Source organism: Ornithorhynchus anatinus, chromosome 1, assembly GCF_004115215.2.
Source record: "Ornithorhynchus anatinus isolate Pmale09 chromosome 1, mOrnAna1.pri.v4, whole genome shotgun sequence".
NCBI classification, from domain to species: Eukaryota; Metazoa; Chordata; class Mammalia; order Monotremata; family Ornithorhynchidae; genus Ornithorhynchus; species Ornithorhynchus anatinus.
In genome coordinates, this window is record NC_041728.1 from 94,009,534 (window position 1) to 94,026,898 (window position 17,365).

The following is a 17,365-nucleotide window of genomic DNA, read 5'->3' on the forward strand; positions in this document are numbered from 1 at the left end:
TCCTCTCCTGGTTCTCCTCTTATCTCTCTGGCCGGTCATTCTCGGTCTCCTTCGCAGGCGGCTCCTCCCCCTCCCATCCTGTAACTGTTGGAGTTCCTCAGGGGTCAGTTCTTGGCCCTCTTCTGTTCTCCATTTACAGTTACTCCCTTGGTGAACTCATTCGCTCACACAGCTTTGACTACCATCTCTATGCAGATGACACACAGATCTACATCTCTGCCCCTGTCCTCTCTCCCTCCCTTCAGGCTCACATCTCCTCCTGCCTCCGGTACGTCTCCACCTGGATGTCGGCCCGCCACCTAAAACTCAACATGAGCAAGACTGAGCTCCTCATCTTCCCTCCCAAGCCCGGTCCTCTCCCAGACTTCCCTATCACCGTGGATGGCACGACCATCCTTCCCGTCTCTCAGGTCCGCAACCCCGGTGTCATCTTTGACTTGTCTCTCTCGTTCACCCCACACATCCGATCCATTACCGAGACCTGCTGGTCTCACCTTTACAATATCGCCAAGACCCACCTTTTCCTCTCCACCCAAATGGCTACCTTAGTGCTACAGGCTCTCGTTATATCCCGGCTAGACTACTGTGTCAGCCTTCTCTCTGATCTCCCTTTCTCCTCTCTCACCCCGCTCCAGTCTATTCTTTACTCCGCTGCCTGGCTCATCTTCCTGCAAAAACGTTCTGGGCATGCACTCCCCTTCTTAAACACTTCCAATGGTTGCCTATCAACCTCTGCTCCAAACAAAAACTCCTCACTCTAGGCTTCAAGGCTCTCCATCACCTTGCCCCTTCCTACCTCTCCTCCCTTCTCTCTTTCTACTGCCCACCCCACACGCTCCGCTCCTCTGCCGCCCACCTCCTCACCATCCCTCGGTCTCGCCTATCCCACCGTTGACCCCCGGGCCACGTCCTCCCGCGGTCCTGGAAACACCCTCCCTCCTCACCTCAGACAATCTAATTCTCTTCCCCTCTTCAAATCCCTCCTTAAAGCTCACCTCCTCCAAGAGGCCTTCCCAGACTGAGCTCCCCCCTTTTTCCCTCTGCTCCCTCTACCCCCCCTTCACCTCTCCATAGCTAAACCCTCTTCTCCCCACTTTCTCTCTCCTCCCCCTCTCCCGTCCGCTCAACTGTATATATCTTCATCACCCTATTTATTTTGTTTATTTTGTTTAATGAGATATACATCACCCTGATTCTATTTATTTGCCATTGTTTTTATGAGCTGTTCTTCCCCTTGACTCTATTTATTGCCATTGTTCTTGTCTGCCTGTCTCCCCCGATTAGACTGTAAGCCCGTCAAAGGGCAGGGACTGTCTCTATCTGTTATCGATTTGTACATTCCAAGTGCTTAGTACAGTGCTCTGCACATAGTAAGCGCTCAATAAATGCTATTGAATGAATGAATGAATGAACACTAAGTAAATAAGTTTGACTATCTGACTAAATTGAATAGCCTTTATTTTTCCCACAATATTAGTTTTCTGCTACAGCCAAATTCTTTGCACAACATCAGTTTAAAGCACCAGTCCTACACAAGGATCCTTTCCTATCACACTGACTCCCAGAACCCAGCATAGTTTCCGAAAACCCCATGGAATCATTGTTACAGCACATTACTGGATAGACTCCTGTTGGTGAAGGGAACCAGTCCTTGTGCTCCATTGTCTCAACTGCTCCCCAACTGGTCATTCATCAGACACAGTGTTTTCCTGGAATTTAAAATGACAAGGCTCTTGGCAAAGGTTTTCCTGGAACTTCCAGAGACCCTAATTTTAGACAGGACACCTAGAGTTTATGAACTTCAATCTCTAGTTTTCTGAATGACCTTTTTGAAACCTCATTTAGCTCCCTCTGTTGTAAATTCAGGTGGATGAAGAAACCAGTGAGAGGCATTTGATTTGTTCCTGAAACCCAGTGAATAATGAATTTGACCCCATTGTGGGTTGCCATCTATCCAGCCAATGACCCTAGCAAAAATGCAGAGGCTGCCCTGAAAGGTGGAGATCTATTTGTGATAGGTCTCTTTGGAACTTCCACAGAGATGACCTGGGGAAACTGACAGAAGGTAGCTTGAGGAAAGTGAAATGGGAGAGACAGAACTCTCCAACCCATACACCTCCCTGTCATTTTCCTCCCTCCCTTGAAGCTTCAAGAGCCAACTCTGGTCCCACTCGTTCTGCCACTGAATGATGATTGGACAGACTCTTGAAAATTGATTATTATTTTTGCTGGGTTAATACAGATTGTAGGATCCTCATGGTCAGGGAATGTGGCAACAGATGCTAAATAGATGACAGTAGATGCTCTTTCACGGTGAGGGTGGACAATCAATCAATCAATCAATCAATGGAATTTATTGAGCATTTACAATGTGCAGGGCACTGCACTAAGTGCTCAGAAGAGTACAATCCAAATCTTCTTGAATAAGACCTATGCAAGTTAGCAGTAGTAATAGTGTTTATTAAGTGCATACAGTGTGTAGAGCACCGTACCAGTGGTGGGAAAGAGTATATAGCATGGTTCAGTGGAAAGAGCATGGGCTGGGGAGTCAGCGGTCATGGGTTCAAATCCCTACTCCACCGCTTGTCAGCTGTGTGACTTTGGGCAAGTCACTTCACTTCTCTGGGCCTCGGTTAACACAACTGTAAAATGGGCATTAAGACTGTGAGCCCCAAGTGGGACAACCTCATCACCTTGTATTCTCCCCAGTGCTTAGAACAGTGCTTTGCACATAGTAAGCAGTTAACAAATGACATCATTATTATTATTATACAGGTGGGAATTAGACACAAACTCTGTCAATCAATCAATCCATTGTATTTGATGAGTGCTCATTGTGTGCAGAACACTGTACTAAGTAGCACTTGGGCGAGTACAATGTAACAAAGTTGGGAGACATATTCCCTGTCAAAAATACCTTAAAGCATGCAATAAAACATTCAAATAACATGACACAAGGTCAGATGCACAATACACAAAATGAAAATAAAAATCAGTAAGAAACGGTGGTTGGAGGGGCAGAATATTAGGCTTCTCATGATTCAGAATCCATGGCATAACTGAAACCACGGAAGTGGCTACTGCGGCTCCTAGCCTTCCTGAGGTTTTAAGGAGGTCTCATGCTGCAGATGCTATTCTCATTTCTGCCAGGGTGGAGGAAAGCAGGATGGGATGGGAGTCTCCTCAATGCTCTTGAGGGGAGCCAGGGCCAGGTCCTGTTAGGACAGCATGGCTGGCATGCAAGCCATGCTGGGGACAGGCAGAGAGTTCCTCAGGCATAGTGGGAGGGCCAAAGGCTTGCAGGCCAACATTTTGCTCAGCTGTGATGCAAGCGAAGGGGTAATCTTTCTATGAAACTTTAAACCTCCTGGATTGAAAGACTTTTGGTGAGGAGTCCTTATTTACTCACGTAGGGGAGGTCATGAGGAAAAGAATATCCAAAACTCTATCCTCAACACCCCCTCCCCAGTCTCCATGCATTTCTTTTTTCCCAGCATGCATCTTTACAATTTGTCCTGACCTTCCGATACTGTGGAAGTCCAATGAATGACTCTCTATGATTTGCCCCTAAGAAAAATAGTTTCTCGCCCTGGGAATATGAGCAAGATTTGAAGGTTGTGGTGGAATGTGTACCAAATCCAATCCTGCTCTTCGAAATTCTCGAACATCAAAATAACAACTAGTTCCTAATTGAAAATCCACTGTAAAATGATATCGGCTTCTTCATCCTGGCAACTGAGAAGGAGCAGAAAGAGGGGGAGGAGGAAATGCAGACATCTTCATAAATACATGTTCAGTACTGTAAAGTTCATCAAATTGTGGGGTAGGTAAAAATGTTTCAGTGTTGTACAAACAATGTGGTTGAATGTGTTACCAATTAACATTTATAATACAGTAATGGAAAGTCCTTAGTGGCTGGTATTGTGCCCACAGAGATGTGGTCAAAGGGGAAAAATTAGGTCTCCTCTTTGCTTCAGGGCAAAATGTTGGAAATTTAATGAAGCCATGGTAGGACTAGGGGTCCTGTGAACCAAAGTTAATTTTTGCTCAAGATTGTTTCCAATCAATTAATCAATATTTATTGAGCTCTCATTGTGTGCAGAGAACTGTATTAAGCACTTGGGAGAATACAATGCAACAGAGTTGGTAGGCACTTTGACTGCCCACAAGGAGCTTATAGTCTAGATGGGGACACGGACTGAAAATGTATTACAAATTCACTAGTAAGTGCTGTCAGGCTGTGTTTTTCTATAGAATAGGTTTTCAAAGTGGAGGGGCAGTGCTTGAGATTTATTCTATTAAAATAAGAGTATTCTACCCCCCGTGCAACAAAAGAGTTTACTACTTTACTATTGATTTTTAAGTGAAACAAATGACCTTTATCTTAATATCTTTAATTACAAGTTGCATTTATGAAAGGTGAGCAAGGGAGTAACCTGTCACTAAGGGATGAATTTAGGGTTTTAGAAATGCATAATTTTAGGAATATGAATTACTGCAATAATGAATTAATATCTTCTACTACAACCCAACCCACACATTTTGCTCCTCTATTGCCAATCTGCTCACTGTACCTCGATTTTATCTATCTCACCACTGACCTTTTGCCCACATCCTGCCCCTGATCTGGAACATCCTTTCTCTTCAAATCTGATAGATTACACTCCTCCTCTTCAAAGCTTTATTGAAGGCACATCTACTCCAAAAGGCCTTCCCTGAAAAAACCCACTAATGACAACCTACTCACTGTACCTTGATCTCACCTATCTCCCCACCAACCTCTCACTCACATCCTGCTTCTGGCCTGTTTGCCCTCCATCTTCATATCTACCAGACAATAAGCTCCCCAGCCTTCAGAGTCTTTTTGAAGGCACAACTCTAAAAAGAGGCCTTCCCTGCCTAATACCTATAATACCAACCTACTCTCTGTACCTGTACCTCATCTGTCTCACTGCCAATGTCTCATCCACATCCAGTCTCTAGCCTGGAACACCCTTCCTCTTCATAACCAACAGACAATTACTCTCCCCCCAACTTTAATGCCTTTACTGAAGGCACATCTCCACCAAGAGGCCTTTGCTGATTAACCTGGGTAGGTTGGCATTAGTGGGTTTATTCAGGGAGACCTCTTGGAGTAGTTGTGCCTTCAATAAAGCTTTGAAGAGGAGGAGTGTAATTATCTATCAGATTTGAAGAGAAAGGGCATTCCAGTCCGGGGGCAGGATGTGGGAAAGAGGTCAGTGGCGAGATAGATAAAATCGAGGTACAGTGAGCAGGTTGGCATTAGAGGAACAAAATTGGTGGGCTGGGTTGTAATAGGAGATATTAATTCATAATTGCAGCAATTCATATTCCTAAAATTACATATTTCTAAAACCCTAAATTCTTCCCTTAGTGACAGGTTACTCCCTTGCTCACCTTTCATATATGCAACTTGTAATTAAAGATATTAAGGTAAAGGTCATTTTTTTCAACTCCCATTTGCTTCTTTCACTCCCTTTATTCAACCTCCCTCCAGCTCCACATCACTTGTGTACATATCCATAATTTGTGTATTTATATTAATGTCTATCTCCCCCTCTAGACTGTAAGCTCACTGTAGGCAGGAATTGTGTCTGCTCCATTGTTATAGTGCACTTTCCCAAGCGTTTAGTAGGTTGCTCTGCACACAGTAAGCACTCAATAAATACAATTGATGGATTGATTAAGGTTGAAATGTCACATATTTGTGTTTTCATTTAGCTTTTATAGTTATAATATCCAATAAAGCATCTATTAGGACCAGGCTTCCTTTGTTGTTGTTTTTCTCCCTTCTGGCATTTGCCAATGATAGAAATAGCTTAATTAACACTCAACATCATAGTAGTGAAAAGACAAGTTTATTGCCTTGTAATTTAGGATGTCGAACTCCAACATCAATCCAGAATCAACAATATGTTAATTATGGTTTGTTATGGCAGGATTCTACTGGAGGAAGAATGATTACACAAATAAAAGAAATCAACAAAAACTGGTTCCTGGTGTAAGTTTCCTGAGAGGAATTTGGACTTATTTTGGAGTGAAGAGATAGACAATCCCAGAAATCAGTAACAAAAATTGACACATTTTAAAATGACCAAATCTTCCAGATATCTCAACCCAATGCTGATGCTATGGATAACAGTGGAGATCATCATATTTCACCTCACAGATGAACTAAATTGACTTAAATCAACCTAACAGAATTAGGGTGGAATCACAGACTTATATGCATTTTGCCTACTAAAAACATTGAGAAACAATATTTTTTTTAACATTTCTTTTGGAAAGTCAACCTGAATTTAAAAAAAAAATGATTGAGGAGGTAGATACTGGGCTAAAACATATAAAATGCTAAAAATGATTCCCTACTCAATAAACCTCACTCATCTACAGCGTGATGGAATGGGTCAGGTTTGGGACAAGACTCTAGAGCAGATTTATGGTTTAAATATTACCTTGGACAGATTGTTTTTCTGTTTGTGGTCACGTTCTCTCAATCCTAATTTTCTGGCAAGAATCACAGTGGTTGGTTTCGGGCAGTGAGGAGTGATTGTTTGATGGCTTCATTTTCTCTCAGTTGGACCTATGAAGGATTTCCTGTGTCTCATTTTAAGTGGCCTGAATTCTCATGATACTGGAAATTAAAATAAACACTACACGTAAGAAGCAAGACCTTAATTAGTTTTTAGGAAGCAATCAGCATGGCTTTGTGAAGAGCAAATCCTGCCAGACTCACAGAAAAGCATCATGGCATAGTGGAGAGAACACAGGTCTGGGAGTCAGAAGGTCATGGGTTCTAATCCTGGCTCCAACACTTATCTACTATATTACCTTGGGGAAGTCACTTCACTTCTTTGTGCCTCGGTTACCTCATCTGTAAAATGGGGATTGAAACTGTGAGCCCCACATGGGAGAGGGATTGTGTCCAACCCAATTTGCTTGTATCCACCCCAGCATTTAGTACAGTGTTTAGCACATAGTAAGCACTAAAAAAATGCAATAATAATATAATCTTCCACAACAATGGAGTGTAGGTCCTGGAAGCATGGAGGGGACACAGAAGGAATCTAACTAGACTTCATTAAGGATTTCTATTCCGTTCTTCATAACATTACTATCAACAATCTAGGAAAGCCTGATCGTGACCATACTTTTAGTGAGAGCACTGCTGGCTTTTAAGGTCACTGAGGGCAGGGATTATGTTTATGAATTAAGTTTCTACGTATTTTCCCACACTTTTAGTACAGTACGGGTTAAAACTGCACACAGTAAGCACTCAAAGACCATCATTAATTGGTTGATTGATTGATTGATTAGCTTGAGGGAAGAGGAAGATGATATCCCAGAGGGAGGGAAAGACATAAATGGGAGGTGGACTAGTGGACGGAATGGAAAAATCATCAGGGAGAGGGAAAATCCCAGTGACATTCCCCCTCCCCGCCCCCCCCCCACATCCCCAAGAATAATAACCCAGAGATTCTTTTAAAAATACTAAGCAGCCACATAGCTCAACCTCTGTAGTCAGTCAATTGACTGAAGGTGGAGGTTAGCATTTCATTCATGAAAAACACTAACCCAAACAGTAATCCCTTGGAAAGGAAGTGATTTCCATGAGAGGGATGAAGAACCATAGTTTGAGCCTAAGTACTGGAGAAGATTTTGAGATTATAGGGTCAGACTTGTATTTATTGAGCAATGAATGTGTGCAGAGCACTGTATTAAGAGCTCAGAAAAGTACAATACAAAAATAAACAGTGACATTCCCTGCCCACAGCAAGCTTATGGTCTGGGGAGTAGGGGAGACAGGCATCAATACAAATAAATTTAAAATTATGGCATGTACATAAATTCTGTGGGGCTACTAGGGGGAAAGAGCTAAGAGAGGAAGTCGGAGTGCTGCAGAAGGGAGGGGGAGATGAGGAAAAGTGGGGCTTAGTCTGAGAAGGCCTCTTGGTTGAGATGTGCCTTATGGTTTTGAGGGGGGAAAGAGTAAATGTTTGTTGGATTTGAAGAAGGAGGGCATTTCAGGCCAGAGGCAGGACCTGGGCCAGGGGTTGGCGGCGAGACAGGAGAGATTGGGGCACAGTGAGAAGGTTAGCACTAGAGGAGCGAAGTGTGCGGGCTGGGTTGTAGGAGAGAAGCGAGGTGAGGTAAGAGGGGGAAAATTGATGGAGGGCTTTAAAGCTAAAAGAGAGGAGTTTTTATTTAATACAGAGGTGGATGGGCAACGACTAGAGATTTTTGAGGAGTAGGGTGACATATTCTGAAAGTTTTTGTAGAAAGATGACCCAAGCAGCAGAGTGAAGTATAGACTTGAGGGGGAAAGACAGGATTTTGAGAGGTCAGCAAGGAGGTGGATGCAGTAATCTAGACGGGATAGGATGAGTGATTGCATTAACGTGGTATTAGTTTGGATGGAAAGGAAATGGCAGATTTTAGCAACGTTGTGATGGTCAGACCATCAGGATTTGGTGGTATGCAGGTTAAATAAGAGAGAAGAGTCAAGGATAATTTCAAGGTTACGGGCTTGTGAGACAGGAAGGATGTCTCATTGTACCATCCACAGTGATGGGAAAGTCAGGGAGGTGGGAAGATAAGGAGTTCTGTTTTGGACATGTGAAATTTGAGGTGATGGGAGGGCATTCAAGTAGAGATGTCTTGAAGGCAGGAGGAAATGTGAGCCTGGAGAGAAGGAAGTTCTGGGGAGGAGATGTAGATTTGGATTTTAACCACATAGAGATGGAAGTTTAAGCCAAGGGAGTGAGGGTAGATGGAGAATACAAGGGGACCCAGAACTGAACCTTGAGAGACCCCCACAGTTAGGGATTGGGAGGCAGAGAAGGAGCCTGCTAAGGAGACTGAGAATGAAGTGCCAGAGAGATGAGAGGAGAACCAGGAGAGGACAGAGGCAATGAAGTCAGCAAAGTCAATAATTTCTTCAGTTCACTTGCAATACTAAAGAGTTCAATGAGTATTTGCTTCTAAGACCATAGCACCACAGGCAGTCACAAATAGTCTAAATTAAATCAGTGTTTTCACACACCCTTTGAACTTACTTTACTGAAATTATTTTCAACTTCTGATTGTGCATTTTTTTTTTGAATACCTGTCTTGTGCCGGTATTTTGCCATCCTAGATCAGAAAAAAGTTTGGTCCAAACCTCAATTCTGCTTCCTTCCAATAGTGCTTAGAGGAGCAGGTATTTAATCCCCATTTTACAGAGGAAGAAACTGAGGCACAGAGAATTTAAGTGACTTTCCCAAGGTCACATAGCAGGCAGGTGGCAGAGTTGGAATTAGAACCAATGTCCTTTGACTCCTAGGCCCAGGCTTTTTCATTAGACCACAATGCTTCGGGCAGCAAAGAACAGTATATTTTTGTCTTCACTGAACTCTCCTGACTGAATAAAACATCTCACCCAACTTTGTATTAACATTTTAGTGTCACATATCTTATTCAACTTTGACAATTTCCTGCTTACAATACATCAAAGTCCAGGGCTATCAGAGAGGTTCACTAGTCTCAGAAAAGACTCCATATCTGGGTTTCTGAAATACTGCTGTCCAGATGTGAGAGTTTTTAACTCTCATTCATGAGGAATTCTATTATTGTAGTTTCACTTTTTTTTTTAGCTTCCTTCAATAGCAGTACTCTGGGTCAGTGCTTAAAATATATAAGCATATGAAAAACTGGCATCCTCATCCCCCTCCCAAAGCAGCAGAGATTTCCACACAGAGGGATGAACAGGTGGAAGCTGTACTGCTTATACCCACTTAATTTGGGGTTTTTTTGATACTTGTTAAGCACTTACTATGTGCCAACCACTGTTATAGCACTAGAGTAGATACAATTAAATCATCTTTGACTCATCTCTCTCGTTCACCCCACACATCCTATCCGTTACTAAGACCTGCCGGTTTCACCTTTACAATATCGCCAAGATCCGCCCTTTCCTCTCCACCCAAACGGCTACCTTACTGCTACAGGCTCTTGTTATATCCCGGCTAGACTAGTGTGTCAGCCTTCTCTCTGATCTCCCTTCCTCCTCTCTCTCCCCACTCCAGTCTATTCTTCACTCCGCTGCCCAGCTCATCTTCCTGCAGAAACGCTCTGGGCCTGTCACTCCCCTTCTTAAACACCTCCAGTGGTTGCCTATCAACCTCTGCTCCAAACAAAAACTCCTCACTCTAGGCTTCAAGGATCTACATCACCTTGCCCCCTGCTACCTCTTCTCCCTTCTCTCTTTCTACTGCCCACCCCGCACGCTCCGCTCCTCTGCCACCCACCTCCTCACCATCCCTCGGTCTTGCCTATCCCACCGTCGACCCGTGGGCCACGTCCTCCCGCGGTCCTGGAATGCCCTCCCTCCTCACCTCAGACAATCTAATTCTCTTCCCCTCTTCAAATCCCTACTTAAAACTCACCTCCTCCAAAAGGCCTTCCCAGACTGAGCTCCCCCCTTTTTTCCCTCTGCTCCCTCTACCCCACCTTCACCTCTCCGCAGCTAAACCCTCTTCTCCCCTCATCCCTCTCCTCCTCCCCCTCTCCCATCCCACCCCCTCAGCACTGTACTCATCCGCACGACTGTATATATCTTTACCACCCTATTTATTTTGTTTATTTTGTTTAATAAGATGTACATCACCCTGATTCTATTTAGTTGCTATTGTTTTTATGAGATGTTCTTCCCCTTGACTCTATTTATTGCCATTGTTCTTGTCTGCCTGTCTCCCTCGATTAGACTGTAAGCCCGTCAAACGGCAGGGACTGTCTCTATCTGTTGCTGACTTGTTCATTCCAAGCACTTAGTACAGTGCTCTGCACATAGTAAGCACTCAATAAATACTATTGAATGAATGAATGAAATCAGGTTCGACTCAGTCCTTGACCCACATGGGGCTAACAGTCTCAGTAAGAGGGAATATGATTTAATCTCCATTTTCCAGATGAGGTAACTGAGGCACAGTGAACTTAAGTGGCTTTCCCAAGGTCGCAGAGCAGACACATGGCAGATCTGGGATTAATACCCAGGTCTTCTGACTCCCAGGCCCATACTCTCCACTAGGGCTCACAGTCTTAATCCCCATTTTACAATTGAGGTAACTGAGTCACAGAGAAGTTAAGTCACAGAGGAGTTGAGTGACTTGCCCAAGGTCACATAGGAGACAGTGGAAGTACTTGGATTAAAACCCAGGCCATCTTTTGCAACCAGAAAGTGGACTTGATTATCTCCTCACTGATAAGACTGAATCTGAAGATATAGGACTCTACCAAACTCTGCAATTTTCATTGTATGCACAGATCATTGTATGATTGATGACACATCATACCACACACAGGACTAAAGTTACAGATTCACACTTTCAAAGTAGTAGTTTTAGAAATACTACTAATTAAGCACTTACTGCATGTATGGCACTGTAGTACTTGCTGGCAAATAATACACAAGAGGGAATCAGACATGGTTCCTATCCCTCAAAAGCCTTGCAATAAAAAAAATAAAATAAAATTGCCAATGTCTGTTGAATATTCCAGGAAGTATCTCAAGTATGATATATTAAGGGCAATCTTTTACTTTGATCCATAAACTAAAATGGATTGTTTCCTCATTTTTTCCTCCTTCCTTTTATACCTCCCATCTACCCCGTGGAAAGAGTGAATAGAACACAGAAAATCTTTAATTAGGTCTAATTAATATTGTTACTACTATTAATATGTTGGGCCTTTTTACAATAGTCCTTTTCCTTAGTTGTTGCTTTTGTAGATTCACAAAGGAACTGGCATGCTCTCAGAAGAGTTATTGGAGGTCAAAATATGTCTCCAGACTTTAGCAGCCTACTGTTGAGTAAAAGCCTTCCTCCAGCATAAAGATAGCACAGTTCAGCTTCATGGAAGTAGCACTACTGAAACATAAACACAATTCCTTCACCCAGACATTTCTGGTTGTGTTTACAGATTAAATCTCAGGATGTGTATATTAGATGTTCTTGCTCCAGAATATTAATGGATAAATGAACCTGTTTTTTGATGTCCAAGTCACATTAATGCCTGATGAACTGTTTATATGTTAAAGGGTACATCAGACATACTTCAAAATGTGGCATATGTTAATCATACTACTCTAACTTAGTGTTTAGATGCATTTATAGTAACCAAAATTAACTCAAATTAAATCTGTTATAGTCAAAGAAGAGTCAATTCCATTTCTCCTACAATGGAGAATCATGGAATTTGGAAGGAGAAATTCAATATTTGGATTTTTCAATTTTAACATTATATTCAAGCATGCATTTCTATTTCTAGAAAATATTGTACATTGTAATTAGTCGCCTTGTACTTTAAAAGGGAATTTACATTCTGCCATTGATAATATGGAGGAACAAACTCTGACCCATCCCAAATTTAACTCTCTGTTTGGATTATGGACTCACTATTTAATTCAATAGTAGGTTTGAATTTCCCTGGAGTCTTTGAAGCAGCTGTTGGAAAGGGTTCTTCAAAATGAAACTTCTCCTTCAAATCAGTTGCTCTATTTATTCATATAACTCCTTGTTGTGCAATAAGTCCACAGTACTTTATTGACACTTGGTGTGAAGGTTGGGAAGAATCATCAATCCTATTTCGTGAGGAGGTGAGTGGCAGAGGGGCAGAGTGTACTGGGTGGGCAGTAGAAAGAGAGAAGGGAGGTGAGGTAGGAGGGGGCAAGGTGATGGAGAGTCTTGAAGCCAAGAGTGAGGAGTATTTGTTTCGTAAGGAGGTTGATAGGCAAACACTGGAGGTTTTTAAGGAGGGGAGTGACATGCCAGACCATTTCTGTAGGAAGATGATCCGGGCAGCAAAATTAACAATAGACTGGCGTGGGAAGAGACAGGAGTAAGAGAGATCTGAGAGGAGGATGACACAATAATCCAAGCAGGATATTATGAGAGCTTGTACCAGTACAGTAGCAGTTTGGATGGAGAGACAAGGGGGAAATCTTGATGATACTGTGAAGGTGAGACCAGCAGGTGTTGGTGACAGATTGGATGTGTGGGGTGAATTAGAGAGCTGAGTCAAGGATGACACCAAGGTTGTGGGTCTGTGAGACGGGAAGGATAGTTGTGCCATCCACAGTGACAGGGAAGTCAGGGAGAGGACAGGGTTTGGGAGGGAAGAAAAGGAGCTCAGTTATAGACATGTTGAGTTTAGACATGTTGGGCATCATTTATATTGATGCTACTGAAGCCTGTTTGCTTGTTTTAATGCCTGTCTCCCCCTTCTACACTGTGAGCCCATTGCAGGCAGAGATTGTCTCTATTTGTTGCTGAATTGTACTTTCCAAGCGCTTAGTTCAGTGCTCTACACACAGTAAGTGCTCAGTGAATACAACTGAATGAATGAATTATTATTATTATTAAATAACCATTTATCCTTCTGTTCTCTAGAACACAAGGAGCCCCTTAGAGCTACCGCAGCATGGAGTGACATCATAATACAACACAACGTAACTTGAATTGCTGAACCTTCTGACTGCTTTGATTTACGGAATGAGGAAGTTTGCAGTACAGACTGTATGATGTTTTCCTTCCATGCTCCTCTGACTCTCAATAATGGGCTTTGTTTAGATTGAGTCTACAGAAAAAAAAAATGAAGCAAATAGGTTTGACAGTACATTCAAGATCAGAAACTTTAGAATTGTTTTTAAAGCTATGGATTTCAAAGTAAGGAGGCCTTTTCAATTCTCCATAGGTCTACCTAGAGGTAGCACAAAGAAAACACAGGATTAACTGTAAGTAGCCACATAGAAAGTATGTGCCAAGTTTCCAAATAAACACATCAAAGTTTGGGGTTTTTTTTAAAAAAAAAACAGACAGCACACAACATGACCTCCTTTTGGTGTATGCTTAAAGTTTTATTTTAACTGTTCCCAGGTTATGAATTAATTTGCCAAAAGGAGGTTAATGTCAGTGCAAGGAGACAAGGTTTCAGACACAGGTATGTGTACACTTACCGTAAAACCTGGACTGTATGAGATATGAGATCTCAACCTTTTAATTGAATCTATTCTAAGTGTTTATGACAAGTGAAATTGAGGTTGGTATATATGACTCCAATATAGATATGAAAATAAAAGTCCTATGTAAATATCAATTTTTTTTTATAAGCACCCACTCTGCGGCAGACACTGGGCAGTAAAACAAACAGAAAGATCCAATTTCCTATGCTGAATGTGCTTGAGACCTAAAGAGAGCAAAAACTGGTCAAGACCACGTGATCTGCTTTGCAGGGCTTTTTTTAATACTGATTTTTGGAAACTCTGGAAATTTGAAGATGAAATTAGTTCACGATGTCTGTTTTAGTCAAAGAACTCCATTCTCCATTCAACTTATGTAGCTTCAGTTGGAATTACAGGAATTTGCACGTACTAAGGGAGTGGTCATAGTTAACAAAATAGTATTCTTTAAAGGCAAAGAGGGGTGAGGACAAAAAGATGGCAAGAGATGATTGACCACTACGGGAGTTTCGGTAGTATTCTTTAAGAAATACACAAGGAACAGTAGACTCTTTTCGAAGGAATCTGTCTTTCTCTCCAATGCATTTTACCCTAAAAGAGTTCCCTAACTTCCTACTATCTTTTAAACTGAATCCCTTGAAATGTTGAGAATGGGATTAAAGTGCAAATGGTTGTCAAATCGCTCATTGACTCATACAGCGTATTATAGGCCTTTTGAGGATTCGAGGGAAAAATTGTCTTTAAATGAATCCGAACAGAGCCCAGAGACTCTGAGGATCTCAAATTTGTCTTCAGGGTATACAGCAGTTCATAAGATTGCTACTTTTTGTGACATAGCTTTTATGAGGGTAGAGCCAGAATATTAAGCTCATTGCTTCCAGATGTAAAGGTTGGACAAGATGAAAATCCTTGGCATTGAAACCATGGACATTGCCGTGTGATATGGATGTGACATATTGAAGTAATCTAGATAGAAGATCTGGCTTAGCTAAGGTTGTCAGATGGATACTTTTTAAAACATTATATGGTTTGTAACAAGGTATTGTGTATCCTTCGAAACCCTGCAGCCCAAGAAGTGGTGGGGGAAAAACTGTGATTATTTTGCTTGAGTTCCTAAACTTCATTTTATATATATTAGGAGTTTGGCATCTTTTGCCTGGAAGAGATTGTAGGCCAACAATTTATACTATACTTGTAATGTATATCAAGCTAGCAGCTCTTTAAACGGCTCCAGGTGCTCTTGTATAAGTCAGAATCTTGGGCATTCCTTTCTTCATGGGATATATCAATAATGGCTCGGGGCCTCAAATGAGTCTCAAATCTATTTAATAAATCCTCCGTCTACTCATAGAGCTGATCCTGACTGCTCAACGGTCGGTTCTTCCACCAGAGGGCGGACAATGCCCACTGCATCAATCAATTGCTATCTAACTTCCCTAAAAGTAGTCTTCCCTTTCAGTGGAACAGTCTTTCCCCTCCCTTTCTTCCATTTGAAAAACGAACCCCGAGCACAGAAAAATGAAGAGCAAGTGGCAAGACGCCTGAGTGATGCAGTCCAAAGCCAGTTTCATTTCACAGAGACACCACACCCCTTTCCAAGGGTCGGCCAGTCAATTGATCATATTTATTGAGCGCTTAGTGTGTACAGTGCATTGTACTAAATGCTTGGGAGAGTACGCTCCCAGAGAAGCAGCGTGGCTCACTGGAAAGAGCACGGGCTTTGGAGTCAGAGGTCATGGGTTCGAACCCCGGCTCTACCACTTGTCAGCTGTGTGACTTTGGGCAAGTCACTTAACTTCTCGGTGCCTCAGTTACCTCATCTGTAAAATGGGGATTAAGACTGTGAGCCCCACGTGGGACAACCTGATTCCCCTGTGTCTACCCCAGCGCTTAGAACAGTGCTCTGCACATAGTAAGCGCTTAACAAATACCAACATTATTATTATTACGCTACAACAGTGAGCAGACACATTCCCTGCCCACAACAAGCTTATAGTCTAGCGGGGAAGACAGACATTACGCTACAACAGTGAGCAGACACATTCCCTGCCCACAACAAGCTTATAGTCTAGCGGGGAAGACAGACATTAATATAAATATAAATAAATAGACGACATTTCTTTCAGGCTTGGCCTCTCCTCCAAAACTTCAAAGATGCTTTACTTCAGCGATTCTTTCTTCTTAAACATCCAGACTATATGTAATTGTCCCTTTTTAAGGCGATCAGTTTGTAGGGGAATCTTGGCAAAACTTGAATTCAGGTTCTGCTTCAATTCTGCTGTCTTTATGTTCCAATTTTCCCATTTTGTTTAATTAGTGATTTACCTGATTTATTCAGCAGCTTCTGTCTCAGAGAAAAAACAATAGCCAATTAATTCTGCAGCTCATTTAGCACTGGGCTCTACTGGATGGTAACTAGGCTGAGTAACCGTGTGGATAATATATTAGCTTCATATTTCAAAGACTGAGAACTGCTAAGCATATATTTAGATTAAAATTTCTATTAGCGTTTTCTCCATCAAAATAAGTTAGGGATATTTAATCTCTACCAATCACCTAGAGAGAGAGAGAAAAAAAAACAAAGAAGTTGATGTTCAACAGTACTCCTGTAAGCTCAGCCAAGTTAGAAATAGAATGGTCTGACTATCTGGAGCTGTGACAACTGAGTTCTCAGTTTTTTCTTTTTTTCTTTTTTCTTTTTGCCAAGAATAGGTTTCTGTAAGTCTAAAGTTAGGAAGGTGGCAGAGGCTACCACTAAACTGAGAGTCAGAAAAATCACCTCTGGCCCAACCACCTGGCTATATCATCTTGGGTGACTCACTTCGCTCATTCTGTCATATTTATTGAGAGTTTACTGTGTGTAGACCACTTCACCAAGTGCTTGGGAGAGTACAACAATGAATAGATACATTCCCTGCCCATAATGAACTTACAGTCTAGACTGGGGGGAGACATACATTAATGTAAATATATAAATTGCAGATATGCACATAAATACTGTGGGGCTGTGAGGATGGAAGAACTACTTTGTGCCTAAGTGTCTCTACCTATTCGATCTGCAGTTGATTGCCTTCTCTTTGAAGGAAAAGAAGTGGGAATTAATCATATTAAGATACTTTTGAACTTCAGAAGTCAGATGTGTGAAAAATACCTGCCACTATCCCTAAACCACATTAATAAACACTCGGGGCTGGTGCTCAATTCTGGGGTATTTCCAACTCTCATTTCAAGTCCAAATTAGCTTGTGCAAACACCACTCTCTTAAAAGTCTTGAAACAAACTCCTGCAGGAAGCAAGCGCAGGAGGTGTGTACATCAGGACATTATCTCAAACTTGTTTGCCTACCCTTTC

General features: G+C 42.1%; 1 long non-coding RNA gene across 1 annotated transcript in view; it reads left to right on the forward strand.

Moving 5' to 3' along the window:
• Positions 1–13,459: 13,459 nt before the first annotated feature.
• The window catches only part of LOC120638461, a 55,461-nt gene continuing 51,555 nt past the window's right edge, over positions 13,460–17,365 (forward strand). Inside the window, exon 1 of the long non-coding RNA XR_005660133.1 lies at positions 13,460–13,789. This is a non-coding gene — a long non-coding RNA (uncharacterized LOC120638461). The remainder of the gene's footprint in view (positions 13,790–17,365) is intronic.